The sequence below is a fragment of the Ascaphus truei genome, chromosome 14, assembly GCF_040206685.1.
Source record: "Ascaphus truei isolate aAscTru1 chromosome 14, aAscTru1.hap1, whole genome shotgun sequence".
In the NCBI taxonomy this organism is placed as follows: Eukaryota; Metazoa; Chordata; class Amphibia; order Anura; family Ascaphidae; genus Ascaphus; species Ascaphus truei.
Window position 1 is genome coordinate 5,255,205 of NC_134496.1, and position 16,972 is coordinate 5,272,176.

The following is a 16,972-nucleotide window of genomic DNA, read 5'->3' on the forward strand; positions in this document are numbered from 1 at the left end:
TGGTTTGGTATTAACACGTTGTATTTGTAGAACAGTTTGACCCATTTTCTTAAGAATAGTATAAGGTCCTTCCCAACCTGCATGCCATGGGCCAGGTTTCCTGAAAGTTTTTACCATAACTTTCATTCCTGGAAGAAACTTATAAGCTGGATTTACTTTTACATCCCCATTTTCTCTGGGAGCCATGTTTTCTGCCGCAAAATGTAAAAGTTTAGCTAACTGACCTTGCAATACAGATAACCATTGAGTATGCTCGGTGGCCATCTTTAATGGTCCCGAAACTTGAGGTTCTGATGGAAAAACTAAAGGCATCCGCCTTCCAGTCATTAACTCATGAGGAGTTAACTGTGTTCTTGCATTGGGTGTTGCTCGAATAGACATAAGAACTCCTGGTAAATGATTAACCCAATGTTTGCCATGTTCTGCTAACATCTTTTTAAGTCTTGATTTCAATGTTCTATTCATTCTTTCAACTATCCCAGCTGACTGCGGATGATATGGGACATGAAACCGCTGCTGGATCCCCAGCAGGGAACATAAATGTTTCATAATTTCACCTATGAAATGTGGCCCATTATCTGATTCAATTACTCTTGGAAATCCCCAAACTGAAAACACTTCTTTCCACAAAGCTTTGGCTGTGCTTAGAGCAGTATTGTTGGTTAGTGGAATAGCTTCTACCCATTTGGAGAATATATCCACTATTACAAGACAATACTGTAGCCCTCCTGGAGCTGCTGGTAAAGGACCTATGAAATCAATTTGAATAGATTCCCAGGGACCACCTGCCAAAGGCACTCGCTGTAATACAGGTCTCTGTCCTTTGGGCCTTGGATTGAATTGAGCACAAATTAAGCATTCCTCACATACTTCCTGACACCTTTTTTCAATATTTTCACCCTCAAATTTAGCCATGATAATTTCTTTTAAAGATTGAATTCCTATATGACCCAATTGACAGTGATTGAATTGAATTAGTTCCTTTAAGATCCCTTTTGGAACATATGGACAGAAAGTACCATCATCTCTTATGGATCCCCATAAGCCTGTTTCTTTATGTAGTGTATAGTCCCTTTTTAACATAGATTCCTGCTGTTGTTGCAATAACTTTAAATCTGCAACTGGTTCTCCTAGTGTTTCTCTTTTAAGGGTAACTGAAAGAATTATATGTTCAGGATATAACAATTCTCCTACCAAAGCAGCTTCTCGAGCAGCTTTGTCTACGAGATTGTTATTGATAGACTCATAATCTTTTGTGACCTGGTGCGCTTTAACCTTTATGATACTACACCTGTCAGGTGTTTTAGCAGCTTGATCAAAGAGTTCTTGCAATATTACACCATGAGCCAATGGTTTATTTTGAGAGTCCACCATACCACGCTTGGACCATACAGGTAAATGTAGTGTAAGTGATTTAACTACATACCCACTATCACTAAAGATGTTACAGTGTTCATAACCCATATTGATGGCTTTCTTAACTGCCTCTAATTCTGCCCTTTGAGCTGACATCCCTCCAGGAAGTCTATATTTCCAGACTTCTTGCGTGTCAGGATTCCAAATAGCAAAACCTGTTTTGTACTGCCCTTCATAGAAAAAGCGTGCCCCATCTACAAACAATGATACTCCGTCCGGATTCATTTGTTTGGAGAATGGAGACCATGCCTCTTCCTCTACTGCTTCCTGACAATCATGAGGAGTCCCAGAAAAATTCATTAGCTCAGGTAAAACAAATTTTGTGCTACTCTCTACCGTTAAGAGTCGATCCTGTAATTTTAATACCCACTGAGCTAATCTAGCAGAATGTACTGCCATGTCTGTGCGGGACTGGAGAAGTTTTAAAGGTGTATGTGGTGTTTGGATTATAATAGTCCCAAATCCTATTATGTGTTCCATTGCTTCTAAAGCCCAATTAATAGCCATTAATTGTTTAACACATTCATACATCCCCTTCTCAACTGGTGTCATTAAGCGAGAGAAGTATCCCAATATCCTCTCTTCTTTGTATTGTTTTTGCAAAAGCACTGCAGAAATAGATTCTTTCCCTGCATGACACTGTATGATATAAGGTGAATCTATCACAGGTGCAGCTAATGTTGGGGCTCGGCTGAGTTCCCGTTTAAGCTGAACCCATGCTTGCTCAGTTACATCTGTCCAGAGTAACGTGTCCTGCAATTGTGAACCTTTTAAAAGATCATACAATGGTTTGGCAATTCCTGCCATATTCATGATAAACTCTCTACTGAAGTTAACTAATCCTAGAAACTTCCGAAGATCACCTATTGTAAGTGGCCTAGGTAACAATTGTACTGCTTCTACACGTTTTTGTCGTGGAGATTTACCTTGATCTGTAATATCCACTCCCAAAAAAGCAACTTTTGACTGCAGCAGCTGTACTTTTTGTGTGTTCAATTTTAAGCCTGCTTGCATCAATGCTTCACAAAGATAATGTAAAATGTTTACATGCTCCTGTATGTCCTCTGTTTGAATAAGAAGGTCATCTACATACTGCAAAATCTTATCTCCATATCCTAAGGGTTCAATTACACCTGCTAGCACTTTATGGAAGTATACCGGCGAGGAATGGAAACCTTGCGGGAGTACTCTCCATAAATATTGTTTATTTTGAAAAGTAAAAGCAAACCTGTACTGACTTTTCTCAGCAAGTGGAATTGCAAAATAGCCGTTTCTTATATCTAGGCAAGAAAAATACTTTGCTTTACCATTAACCCTTGCCATGATATCAGGAGATGAGGCCACGAGATGTGCTGCTGGAGGTGTGTATTTATTTACAACGCGTAAATCCACCACCAACCTCCAAGACCCATCTGCTTTCTTCACTGGCCAAATTGGAGAATTGCATTTAGAATTACCTTCTCTTAGTGCCCCTTGTCTTACCAAAGCATCTATTATTTCTTTAATAGGTTTTTCAGCTTCTTGTGGGAATTTGTACTGTCTTACTGCTGGTGGATCAGGACCTTCAACTACAACTTCCACCTCCATCCGCCCACAATCCTGTTTGGATTTGGACCAGAGATCTGGAAACTGCAATTGAAGCTGTGCCAGCAATCCACTAGTGTCCTCCAGTAATGCTTGTTTCTCTTTAACTTGCACAGGACATGTATCCCAAAAATCAGTCAATCCAAAACATACCCCTTCTGTTCTAGGTTTAACTCTGGGCCATGGATTATCATAATTTGCTTTCCAAAGGATCAAATTATGCAAATCAACAGTTAATCCATGTTTGAGAATATTGTCCATCCCTAAAATATTATACAGACCTCCCGGCTGAAACCAGAAATTCCATATTTCTGTGCCCCAATGTAATTTTACTTTTTTATTGGAAGCTAAATAAGCCATGTCATGTGAACCATTAAACCCAATTAATGTAATAGATGTGTTGCTATCATCTATGGCTATTTTCTCTTTTGTGAGAGACACTGAAGCCCCAGTGTCCACTAAAAACTCCAGTCTTTTCCCCTCCATTGTTCCTTGTATATATGGTCTGCCATCTCCCCCTAGAGTAATTTCTGTAAGGTATGACAAAGGATCAATGGGAGGACCACACCCCTATGCTGAAGCAACTGATCCCTTTACAATTCTTTCACTAGACTTGCATTGATCAGCCTCATCCATACGAGCCTTTATTAACATTATCTCATCCCTGCATGCCTGGTATTCACTAATAGTACAAGTGGATGCTGAAGGAGCGGAAGGAATTACATATTTCTCTTCGCTTCTGATAGCATGCACTGACTGTACTTGATTATTGTAAGTTTGGGCATGTCCCTGTTTCTTGTATGCTGGGTTAAGCCCATTTTCCTTACCCTTGTTTTCCTGGTCTGCCTGAAACTTGTAACAATTTCTTTTAAAATGACCTGGTTTATTACAGTAAAAACACACACACTCCTGATTTTGTGCATTATCAGCAGATTGATTTCTCTGATTATTCCAACCCTGCCCTTTTCCCTGAGAGCCTTTGAACCCCCCACGGTTAGCAGATCTACCTCTTGATGCTACATAAGATACTTGACCAAATCCTTCATCCTCAAAACATTGATAAGCAAAGACTTTGGCTGCTTCCATGCCCTTATTTTGAAAAAGCATGCGAGCCTCCAAAATCTGTGATGCAGCATGATCCACATTAGGTGAGTCAAATGCTCTAAACTTTACTACATCTGATAACCCCTGAATTTTACTGACAAATTCAATAACACATTGCTTATCATCATCTTTTGTCATTTTAGCAGGATCTTTGCTATTTATTAAACACCATGCCTTAGTCCACATACTAGCACAAACTCTCATGTCATCCTCTTTATTTATTTTAAAAGAGTCCAGAACATTAGGGAGCAGTCTCTCAACTCCCGTAGCACTCTGTACTACCAATAGCAATCTTTGAGTCTCAGAAGGGAAAATGTTTTTTAACACTTCATCATCATCTCCTTTTCCCCACTGTGCCTCATCATCTTGCAAAATTTGATTTTGTATCATGGTTTCAAATTTAGATTTTACCCATGAACTAAGGGCAGCTGGTAACCAAATTAACAACATTTTGTATGCATCAACATTGTCAAACCCTCTTTTTGTTATTTCTCCTTCAAAAATACCACAATTGTAAAATGGACCTTTTTTCTCATCATACTTAGGAAAGTCTTTTACCAACTTGGACATTTTTAGATTGTCCAAATTAGAAGAGCCTGTCACAGTATGCAAATGATTGGACAAATCAGATTTTAGCAAATCCCAATTAACTTTTTCTTCTGCATATTTAGTACCTTCTAATACTTGTATTCCCTGTGATAGAGGATCAGTAACTTTCCACAATACCTCAGTGCGTTCTATTAAATCACCCACACTGCGAATAGTGTCTTTTTGAACCTCTTGCAATTTTTCAGCATCGTCACTCAAAGCTCGCACTGCTGCCCGCAGCAGATCAACAGTGAGGCGATTCTGACCAAGAGCTTCTTTTAATGGTCCTACACGCACTTTCATTTTTTGTACCTGAGGTGACTCCTCAGCAGATTCTGAAGTACCTGTCTCAACTGTTTCAATAACAGTCACATTATCCAGAACCTGATCTAGGTTGTCAATGGCATTTACTATTTTACTCATTAAATCAGACATTTGATTATAAGCAGGTACTCTTGGAGTACTGAGTCTAGACAAGCGAGGCATAGATTGTGGACCACGTGGTGTAGACATATTTAAAGTACTGTGCGTGGTAACACCCATTATTGCCCCCATCAATATATCCCTCTTGTCTTTAGACTGAGTACATACAATACAACCATCACTTTCCTTTTTATAACACTCTTGCATTGCATTTGAAGTATCTATAAAACCTTTAGCTAACAAGCCTACTTTCTTTTCATCTTTAAACATTTCAAATTTTCTCCCTTCTACTTCTTTAATTCCATCTAAGACAAACAACATAAAATCATCCCAAATATCCAAAGGATTACCCCCAGAGATGTTGGTATCCAAAGAATATTTGGAGGCTTTTCTCTTAAGCCAGTCCATCTTCAAACGATAATCAATATATGGACTAAAAAAACTTTAAAATTTGATTATCGTGACTACCCTCCTTCAGTATGTAAGTAACGAATAACGTACCGTTACAGAGGGGTCTGAAGTGGAAGCGTGCACTCCTCCACTATATAGCACCCCTTTTTCTTCTGTATCTTTGCTCAAGAGACACCCCGCCTTATTCCGGGCCCAAATGAAGTAACCAGGCGACCTTGGGTTGCTGATTTGTCTCTTTCCTTGGTCTTTGTACTTCAAAAAATAACAGACGTCTTTCCTTTATCCTCACGGTATACCAAATCTTCCTCCTGGACTGGAACCAATTTCCTTGAATGAAGTCTTTCAATTCCGGATCTTCATGGGCGAAGTTTACAGACTAGGAATAAGGTTTATGGAAACCCTCTCTCCTTTTGGGAGACACGATAACTCTCACCTTTTTATTCCTTTTAGCTGTTAGTCCATGCCCGCTGCATTCTCCACCATTATGTTACAAAAGTTTCTTCTTCAGAAAATCAGGACTCGGTTTCAGTTCCAATATATCAGCAGTTTATTCTTCAATCAGCTTTCAATCTTCAATAAGCTTTTACATAGCAAAGATACATACATACTCTTACTTGTCAGTTCAAAATACAGAAGGGTAGTAGTTTAAACTACATTACCCATGATTCTTATACTTTTCTGAACAAAGAACTCATCAATCAATGTCTCTTTCTCTCCTGATTAAACAGACTGATTTCCTCAGGAGGTAAAAACCCCTAGGGACCTTCTGCTGGCAGGGATATATATATCACAGAACAGACAGGACCCCGAGACACTGATACCTACATACTGTTTATACAATTATAACCACATGTGAACTCTGATGTCCAAGCTGACCATGAGCCTTTCATGAACGCAGCATGAAAGCAGCATGTTGAACTTATAACATGTTAACCTGTTGGGTGCTGAATATATATAATACATGTGTATATACTTGTATTGCTATTCTACTTTTAATACAGAAAATATATAACTAAACTTATTTCATCACTTGCGGTACCTCTCGGTAGGCAAACAGAAAATGCTGCAGGTGAATCTCCCAGTCGTTTCCCTCTGCCTCTATAAAGGTTCAGGGTACCATTGAACCTCTCACATATTTATGGATACTAGGAAACAGCGTTCCTAGTGCACCGTGCTCAGCTGTAGGGAGTCTCTAGGCATCCAATTAGTATACAGTATACCCTCTAAATGAGGAAAACAGGTAACACCACTCTCTGCAAATGTATATGTGAACAGTGTCTCTATTCATATCTCCTAAGATGTGGGGAAAACTGTGCTTTGTAGGTGAGAGTCAGTAACAAATCTCTGACCTCCCAGTATACAGTATATACCTTTCCCCTGGAGAGAAGACACAAAGTATATGACTCCCAAAGCGTAATGAGCTAATGGGGGTACTCACAGTAGAGAGTTGTCTTGTGCGGTGAATCCCACGGCGTGCATCACGTTGAGTCAGGCAAACAACAGGATATCCTCACGGAAGAAAACGGAGCACAGCAATGCAGCAATGAGGGGGCTAGATACCGGTATAAAAGTCCTTTATTCCATGGTAGACATCATGGCATGGGATAGGTTAAAAATCTCGAACGCGTTTCAGGCCGTCGCCCTTTATCAACGAGAATATATTATCAGCTGCGGTAGCTGCAGTCTGCAAATATTCTCGTTGATAAAGGGCGACGGCCTGAAACGCGTTCGAGATTTTTAACCTATCCCATGCCATGATGTCTACCATGGAATAAAGGACTTTTATACCGGTATCTAGCCCCCTCATTGCTGCATTGCTGAACCTCTCACATAGTCCGTTGGTTTGGGGGTGGTAAGTGGTTGTGCACTGGTGCTTCACCCTGCATGCATCCCAGAGACACTGGAGCAATTCACTCATAAATTGCGACCCCTGATCGATTAGGATCTCACTAGGGAAACCTACCCTAGAAAAAATGGTTAACAGAGCCTTAGCTACCGCCCTAGCATCAATAGTGGAAAGAGCTACCACCTCAGGGTACCGGGTGGCAAAATCCAACACTGTGAGGATGTAGCTCTTCCCTGACCAGCTGGGAACCATGATGGTGTCCCACGAGGTCCTTAGCTACCCGCTGGAAGGGTTCCCCTATTACCGGTAACGGGTTCAGGCGTGCCTTCACACGGTCACCCACCTTACCTACTCGCTGGCAGGCATCACAGAACCGGCAGAACTCTGCCACCTCGCTGGATGCCCCCAGCCAGTAGTAACGCTGCAACAGCCGGGCTCGCATCCGAGCGACCCCCTGATGCCCCGCTAGTGGAATTGAGTGGGCTACCCGCAACAACTTCTGCCTATACTCCCGGGGTAACACTAGCTGTCTCTTCCCCGTCCATACCTCATCTAACTCGGTGGTCCCTTGCTCTCTATACAGGAGCCCATGGTGCCACAAGAAGTAATCAGACCCCTTCTTGGCTTAGACTTGGATGCCCGCTGTCTCATGCCCTCCTAGCTGGGATCAGATCGCACCGCATCCCTAAACTGGGCACCTAGCTCTGGCTGTCCCCCAGTCACACCTGAGTCAGGGGGAGAGGGAACAGGTACAGGGAACAATAAGTCAGTGTCAGAAAGTGACTGAGTCTGGCTTACCTGTCTGGTCTCCGCAGAGACTGCTGGAACCGTAGGTCCCAAATGCAGGGGGACAGGGGCTGGTTCTGCTGCAATCCTGGCTGACTGGCTCCTGGTGATCGCTGCAACAGGTGCCAGCTCAGTGGTAAAAACGCAGGTAACGTGCCCAGATCGTAACCAAGCAAGCATCCGACCCAGGCAAAACCCCCACCTCCCTCATGCCACGTCCGGCACCCCAGTCCAAGAAGACCAAGGCAACTTGGAGTGACCGTGGTCCTCCATCCGGCATGGTCACTTGCATCCAGGTGCCCGGGAGCAAATCCTCTGGCCGCACCATATCAGGGGGAACAAGAGTCACGGTGGCACCGGAGTCTAGCAAGCCGTCCGCCTGCCGGTCTCTGATGGTCACCTTCCACAGATGCATCTGCCGGACATCGTTGGGCTGCATCCTGACTGGAGCAACCTGATGTCCTCCGACCTCCGCTGCTGGTCCTGAGGTGGCAAGTGCAGTTTCTCCGCTGGTCATCCCTCTGTGGGCTGGTTCAACGGCTGTAGTTGGCTCCTCTGTGTGTGCCAGTCGCACACTGGCGACAGGCCTCACAGCTGGTGAGTGTTGCCCCTGATGGGGTCCCCTGGACCGGTCCCTGTCCGGACAGTCTGGCCGGAGATGCCCGACCTTGTTGCAAGTGTAACACTGCCTCTCATGCTTGAACTCTGCAGCCTTGGGTGCGCTGTTTGCTGCTGCAGGTTGGTGTGTCCATTGAGGGGTAGTTTTAGCGCCCTGGGCCACGCGACCCGCTCCCTTGTGTGCTGCTGGGTCTTTCATTGCAACTCGGCTGGCCACATACTCATCTGCCATTCTTGCAGCGTCCTCATAGGTCGGAGGTTTATGATCATAGACCCATGCCCTCACGTCCGTGGGAAGCTGCTGCAGCAGCTGCTCTTGAAAGAACAAGTCCAGTAGGGTATGGAATTTTGTAACCCCATTCCCCTCCACCCACTGAGTCCCGTGTAAGGCCATCCGACCGGCATAGGTACTGAACGACTCCCCGGGGAGTACTCCCCCCCGTACGGAACTTGCCCCTGTAAGATTCGGGGGTCAGGGCGTACTGGGTCAGCAGTTTGCTCTTAACATGACCGTAGTCATCGGTATCCACGCGTGGAATACCCATCACAGTTCGTTTGGCTTTTCCAGATAACAGTGGTCGCAGTCTGACCACCCAGTCCCTTCTTGGAATACAGAACCGGGAACACTGCATCTCGAAGTCGTTCAGGAACGCATCGAGGTCATCTGTGCCATCCACGAACTTGCTGAAGCTGTGATGACCCGCCTGGGAAAGTCCTTGTTCCCCGTTTTCAAGGTAGGAGTTGTGGGTTCTTCCGAGCACTGCCGTCAGGAGCTGTACCCGCTTTGCAGTGCTAACACCCATTCCCCATGTAGCTAGAAATGCAGTGAGCCCAGGGACGGTATGCTCGGCAGCCGCAGCTGCTACTTCGTGCGCACTCCCTGGCGCCAAGCCACCCATGACCAGGGGGTCACTAGCACTTTCCTCATGTCCTTGCAGCCCCGGAGCTGGAGGGACTCCTGCACTCCGGGCTGAATAGCGGCCGACGCCACAGCAGCTACAGGGACTTGCCCCTCTGGTAGGACCATGTGTCCTCATGATGCTCCATATCCTCCTCCAGTTGTACCTTTGACCGCCCATCTGTCGGTAAACCATACCCCGCACATCTCTCCATGACTTTCTCTCTGGTCCACGACCTGAACCTTCCTGAGCGATTAATCATGGTGCCGTCGCGGTATGGGTAAAGGGACAGTGAAGTCTCTCGTGCTCTTTAGAAGTGTGTGTCAGTCGCCACTTGTGTGAGGAGCCCGCAAGCTACGAGGCCCTCACTATACTACAGAAACCCTCAGGAGACTATAGTATAGGTTCAATCAGTATCCCACACGCTGCCACCAGTTATTTAAAACCCTGTCACGATGGACACCCGCTTTATCAACACATTTATATTTTTGGGTACTCGATTGAACAGAACAAGGAGCAAAATAAATTGCGATTTATTTCCTTGATATACAAACACATGACAACTTCAGAATACACTTAAAACAACACTTACTGGGGTGGGGAAACAAAATAAATTGTCTTTTCCACGAAAGCCTAAGAAAAAGCCTTACCAGCGAAATGTACGTTGGCAACTAGGGACGTAGTGACGTCATTGGTGACGTTTCCCGAGACTTCCGGGTTCGTCACTTCCGGTTACCCACAGTCTCCAACGCTGGAATGTATCCGGTTCACAGACTCCCACGGTCTGTATGGTGTGCAAAGGGGGGTGATGTATAGGCTATCAAAGGACATTAAAGGTAAGGTTTTGGTGCTAGATATACGCTTAGGTTGCCTTATGTCCAACTCACGTCAGGTATAACACTATGTACAATACTATATGGCCCTATGACGCATAGAGTTCATATGTCTTTGACAGAATCAGCTTTCTGTTGATACACTGCGTGGTAACTGGACACCATTACCACTGATTTCTCTAGTTCCACTATTATATATATATGGTCCATAGAGTGTGTATACTTGTGTTATTTTGAATCTCACGAGCCTGTCGTTTACTCATTATTGTGAGGGCATTGGACACTGGGCACAAGTCGTTGTCTACCCAACACCTGGGCAGAAAACTATGCTGCCCATCTGTTAGACTCGCAGCACTGGTTCTCCACAAGTTTTTCACAGTCATTTCTTGTATGTATTGTGTTTATCCATTATATTTTGAGCCAGCGATGATATGAGCAGCACCTAGCCATACAGTTTATGCAGAGAGGGCTCCGGGCAAAAGTCGTTGTCAGAAACATCTAGGCAGTGACTCTGTACCTGCCAACTTGTTGGACTCGCAGCGCTGGATTACAACAGCCTTATTTGTGATATTGTATATGGTTATGATATAATCATTTGGTATATACCTACCTGCCTCATTGAGGATACCTAGATAGCCTTAAGCTAAGCCTATTTTTGGATTATTATATCCCTTCATTCACCCCGCCTCCACCGCATTTTAATTCGCCGCTTATATAGGATTGATCTATTATTAAGGACATTTATTTTAATTGAAGATTTCTCCTAATAAAGTTTGTTTTTTACCCCATTCCATTATACATTATATCACAGTACATTGTGTCTTTATCAGGTTTTATATATACTCTTACATCAGTATCATTAGTCACAGAGTGCTCCCATTATAGGGGTTCTTTCTCTCCTTGTTTGTTTTTTCCACGAAAGCGCAAGCAATGCAGTCTTTGAGTAAAAGTCCTGTGGCTGAATCGCAACTTGCCGATCCAATATCTTGACCACCGCAAAGTATTTCGTAATAGTTTGTAGGAATTCGTTCAGGAGTACTCAGGGCTAACGAATTCCGTAGTTTGGGGTCATTTTTTGGTTTTATTACATGTGCACACCAAAAACCAGGGTGCTGGGTGCCTCCGTTCTCGAGTTGGCCATTCTACTTGAAATGCCGGCTTGTGAGAGCCAAGTTCACCAAATTCTCAGGTCAAATGACACAGTTCCAACGTCAATTGACTGGCCGCCTTTCAAGTTGGAAAGTTAATCGAGAAGCGGATACATTCTATTGGTAAAACCGAACCGCAAACCACTTATCCAATTGACTTGTGGTTACAGGTCAAACCGATAGAAAATGGATACCCATGCTTAAAACAGCCTGTTAACCGCAGCCACGCTTCTTCAATCAGTGCTTGTAGTTTGCTCACTACTCCATCTTGTGTCGCAACAGAAGTATAGCAGGCAATGCATTTTCTTTTGGTACAGAAGGCAGGGAATGGCCTGAAAATGGTGGGTAAAAAGGCTGGGACAGGGCAAATACAGCAATGCAGGGCAAATAATTTTAACCCCTTCATTCCCAATGCGAGGTGGGGATGACTAGCCGAGTATAACACCTTTATTTAGGCCTGATCATGACTATCCCTGTCCCCTCTCTTTCATCCAATATTCCTGCCCTCTCTCTCTCTCTCCCTCATCCAATATCCCTGCCCTCTCTCTCTCTCTCCCTCATCCAATATACCTGCCCTCTCTCTCTCTCTTTCATCCAATATCTCTGCCCTCTCTCTCTCATCCAATATCCCTGTTCCATTTCTCTCTCTCTCATCTAATATCCCTGTTCCATCTCTCTCTCTCATCCAATATCCCTGTTCCATCTCTCTCTCTCATCCAATATCCATGTTCCATGTCTCTCTCTCTCTCATCCAATATCTCTGTTCCATCTCCCTCTCATCCAATATCTCTGTTCCATCTCCCTCTCTCTCTCTCTCTCATCCAATATTCCTGTCCCCCTCTCTCTCTCTCATCCAATATCCCTGTCCCCTCTCTCTCTCTCATCCAATATCCCTGTCCCCTCTCTCTCTCTCATCCAATATCCCTGTCCCCCCCTCTCTCTTTCTCTCTCTCTCTCTCTCTCATCCAATATCCCTGCCCCTCACTCTCTCTCTCTCGTCCAATATCCCTGTCCCCTCTCTGCCTCATCCAATATCCCTGGACTCTCTCTCTCTCGCTTTCTCTCTCTCTCGCTCTCTCGCTCTCTCGCTCTCTCTCTCGCTCTCTCTTTCTCTCTCTCTTTCTCTCTTTCTCTCTCTCTTTCTCTTTCTCTCTTTCTATCTCTCTTTCTCTCTTTCTCTCTCTCTTTCTCTTTCTCCCTTTTTCTCTCCACGGTGCTGAGGTGGGAATGGATAAAACGCCAGCCACAGGGGCACATCTGGAGTGTAGCTTTGGTCGGGTATCCAGGTCGGAATTGGAGAGGTGCGAATGGTCGATATACTTGCCGGGGTTAGCGCAGGAGAGGTACGTAATATTGCAAGTGCTGTAGCCGAGTCCGGGATTGGAGAGATTAGAGTCGTCATTGTCCGATAGCCGAGGTCAGGTTTGGAGAGTGGAGGATAGTCGTGGAGAGCCGGGTCAGTACACAGGAAGAAGAGCAGCAAGACAAGGCAAGACTGTGGAGGCAAAGAGAGATAAGAACAACAAACTGGTACTATGCTCAGCCGATGAGCCAGTGAGGCAGCTGGGTATAAATGGTAGAGGAAGTCCAATGAGGACCCAGGAGTGTGGGGGTTTGACCAGAAAGGATTGTGATCGGGCATAGTGCTGGTGCAGGGATACTCTCAGTGAGTAGGGAGGCGGGCCTTCCAGCTAGAGGTTGATTTCATGCGCGTGCCCGCGTGCCTGCGTGTGCGCCGTGGGTGCCTGTGGTCAGCGTTATTAGAGCTGAGAGCGTGCGTGTACAGTAGAGTAGCAGGGGTCTGTGGCGGAGATGCGCACGTGCGCCGTGTGCGTGAGCTGGCCCTGGCGGTGGCGCCGTGATTGATGGCCAGCACGGGAAAGGAAGAAGCCCGGGTCATGGAGGGAAGTAAGCGGGGAGTGTGCCGGAGGCGGCGTGACTCCCCGATCCTCACAGTACCCCCCCTTCAAGAGCGACCTCTGGGCGACTCCAGAACGGCTTAACAGGGTATTTCAGAGGGAATCGTCGAAGAAGGCTGGGTGCGTGGACTTGGTAATATGGAATCCAGGACCGCTTCTTAGGTCCAAAGTCCTTCCAGTGAACTAAGTATTGCACCGTACCTCTGGAAATCCTAGAGTCCACAATAGACTGGATCTCGTACTCTTGTTGCCCTTGTACGAGTAGAAGTGCAGGTGGTGGGGTGGTACTAATTCCTGGATCTTGCGGCGGGGCAGTCTGCTTGGAAGTTTTGTCTGTTAGTTGCGAGTCTCAAATTCTCCAGGATAATTTTCCATGAGTCCTGTAGGATGCGAATTCGGTTATCTACTGTTGGTACCCCAGAGGAAGAAGAGGCCAATGGCAGTCGGGAAGGGTTGAATCCGTAATTTATAAAGAACGGCGACTCTTGGGTGGACTCGTTTAGAGCAAATTCGGCCCAAGGCAGAAGGTTCGTCCAATTATCCTGAGTGTTGGAAATGAAAAAACGCAGGTACTGCTCTAGGGTTTGGTTCATCCTCAGCGTCTGCCCGTTTGTTTGAGGATGGTATTGTGATGAAAAATGTAGGGATATGTCCAATTTAAGAGTGAAGGAGCGCCAGAATTTGGAAATAAATTGTGACCAATTGTGACCCCCGTTCGGAGACAATGGTCTGAGGTACCCCATGTAGGCGAAAGACCTCCTGAACAAAGATATCTGCACGTTTGGGAGAGTTAGGGAGTCCTTTTAGCGGGATAAAATGTGACTGCTTGGAAAAGCGATCAACAATGACAAGGATAGTATTCATCCCCTTGGAAGTGGGTAGATCCACAATGAAGTCCATGGATAAGTGATTCCACGGCGGGTTCGGAATCGGAAGAGGATGTAGGAGTCCCAGGGGTCTGCTTCAAGGAGTCTTGCTACGGGCACACGTTACACAGGCTTTGACAAATTCCTTGACGTCTTTTTGCATCTCAGGCCACCATAAGGTACGTTGCACGAGGTCGATGGTCCCACGAGTGCCTGGGTGTCCAGATGATTTGGAGGAATGACACCACTCAAGAACTCTCCTTTGGAATTGAGGTGCGGTGAAGAGGCGACCCTCTGGGAGTTTGAGGCCTTCAGGAATATGAGACTGGTTCAGCCGGATGTCGTCCAAAACGTCAAAGGAGTTGGCAGAGATTATAACTTTGGACAGAAGCACTGTCTCCAGCTGATCCTCTGACATCCTCTGCAAGGAACTGGCGTGACAAGGCATCTGCCTTTTAGGTTCTTGGAGCCAGGTACGAAGAAGATGAAGTAGTTGAAGTGGGAGAAGAAGAGGGACCAGCGAGTTTGTCGAGCGCTTAGGCGACGAGCGCCTTCAATGTAAAGAAGATTCTTATGGTCAGTAAGAATGGTAATGGGGTTCTCTGTGCCCTCTAGGAGATGCCTCCATTCTTCCAGAGCAAGTTTGATTGCCAGCAGTTCCCGGTACCCCACGTCATAATTTCGCTCAACAGAAGAGAACCTTTTCGAAAAAAATGCGCAGGGATGTAATCTTTCCAATGGTGACTTTCTTTGAGACAAGATGGCACCGGCCCCCACGTTGGACGCATCCACTTCCAAGGTAAATGGCAGTTTAGGATCTGGGTGGATGAGAATAGGAGCCGAATCAAAGGTTTTCTTAAGATGGTTGAAGGCTTGCATGGCCGCTGCAGGCCATGACGGAGCATCTGCACCTTTCTTGGTTAGAGCCATGATGGGGGCTGCTTTAGAGGAAAAGTTCCAGATAAATCTGCGATAATAATTTGCGAAGCCCAAGAAACATTGTATGGCTTTGAGGGTGGATGGACGAAGCCAGTCTAGGATGGCCTTGAGTTTGTCTGGGTCCATAGAGAATCCGGAATCGGATATGATATAGCCCAAAAATGCCATGGAGGTTTGATGAAACTGGCATTTTTCTAACTTGGCAAATAGATGATTCTCCCAAAGGCGTAACAGTACTTGTTTGACGTGAGTGACGTGTTCTTGAGCAGATTTGGAAAAAATTAGAATGTCATCCAGATAAACGATGAGGAATTTGTTTAGAATGTCCCGGAATATTTCGTTGACGAAGTCTTGAAAGACAGCAGGAGCATTGCATAAACCGAAGGGCATGACCAGGTACTCATAATGACCATCGTGGGTATTAATGCCATCTTCCATTCATCGCCTTGGCGTATCCTCACCAGATTATAGGCACCGCGTAAATCCAGCTTGGAAAAGATAGTTGCCCCCTGTAGATGGTCGACGAGCTCCGTGATCAAGGGTAAGGGGTAACGATTCTTTAGAGTGATCTTATTCAGGCCCCTATAATCAATGCATGGTCGGAAAGACCCGTCCTTCTTCTTGACGAAGAAGAATCCGGCTCCGGCTGGGGAAGAGGATTTCCGAATAAAGCCCCTCTCTAGATTCTCTCGGATATAGTCATTCATAGCTTTGGTCTCTGGGAGCGAGAGTGGGTAAGATCTTCCCCTGGGGAGCACTGAGCCGGGCAAGAGGTCAATAGAGCAATGAAATGGACGCAATGAATGGATGCAGAGGTAGAATTTCGGACTGTACCTTGTCGAAGACATCACGGTATTCTTCGTATACCTCTTGCAGGGAATTCGCCGCTTTTACCGACGTGCAAAAACCAGCAACCTTCTGGGCCGCCACCAAACAGGATTCCGCACAACGCTTACTCCACAGGATGGGTTCTCTGTTGGTCCAGTCAATGCGCGGATTATGGCGTTGGAGCCAGGGAAGGCCCAGGATTACTTCCACAGATGGAGTATGTCTAGAGTAATGGAAAAAAACGGAGCACAGCCCACCAGCACATCACAGGACATGAGGGTCTTCTTTAGAATGGTTTATTGATAAAAGAACATAGGGCAGAGTTCCTAAAGACGCTCTGACATGTTTCGCGCACATCACTCTTTGATAAAGCGCCCTGTGCGCGAAACATGTCAGAGCGTCTTTAGGAACTCTGCCCTATGTTCTTTTATCAATAAACCATTCTAAAGAAGACCCTCATGTCCTGTGATGTGCTGGTGGGCTGTGCTCCGGTTTTTCCCATTACTCTAGACTACTACTCCTTACCTGGCTGCCCGCCGCTGGTGATACGCTGCTGCAAGCTTTCATTTGGATACCAGCTGTGACCTCCTCCCTGCAATACACAGCAACCCATTCCGGTGAAAGAGGCAGGCGGTTACTTATCATTGACAAGCCGCACTGGGGCTGCATCTGTCCAGTGACGGAGTCTTCAGTTTGGGGGCCCGTTCACCCCCCTTTACCATACGGAGGGATTTGCCCTGGCTGTGGCTACTGAGCTCCATCGC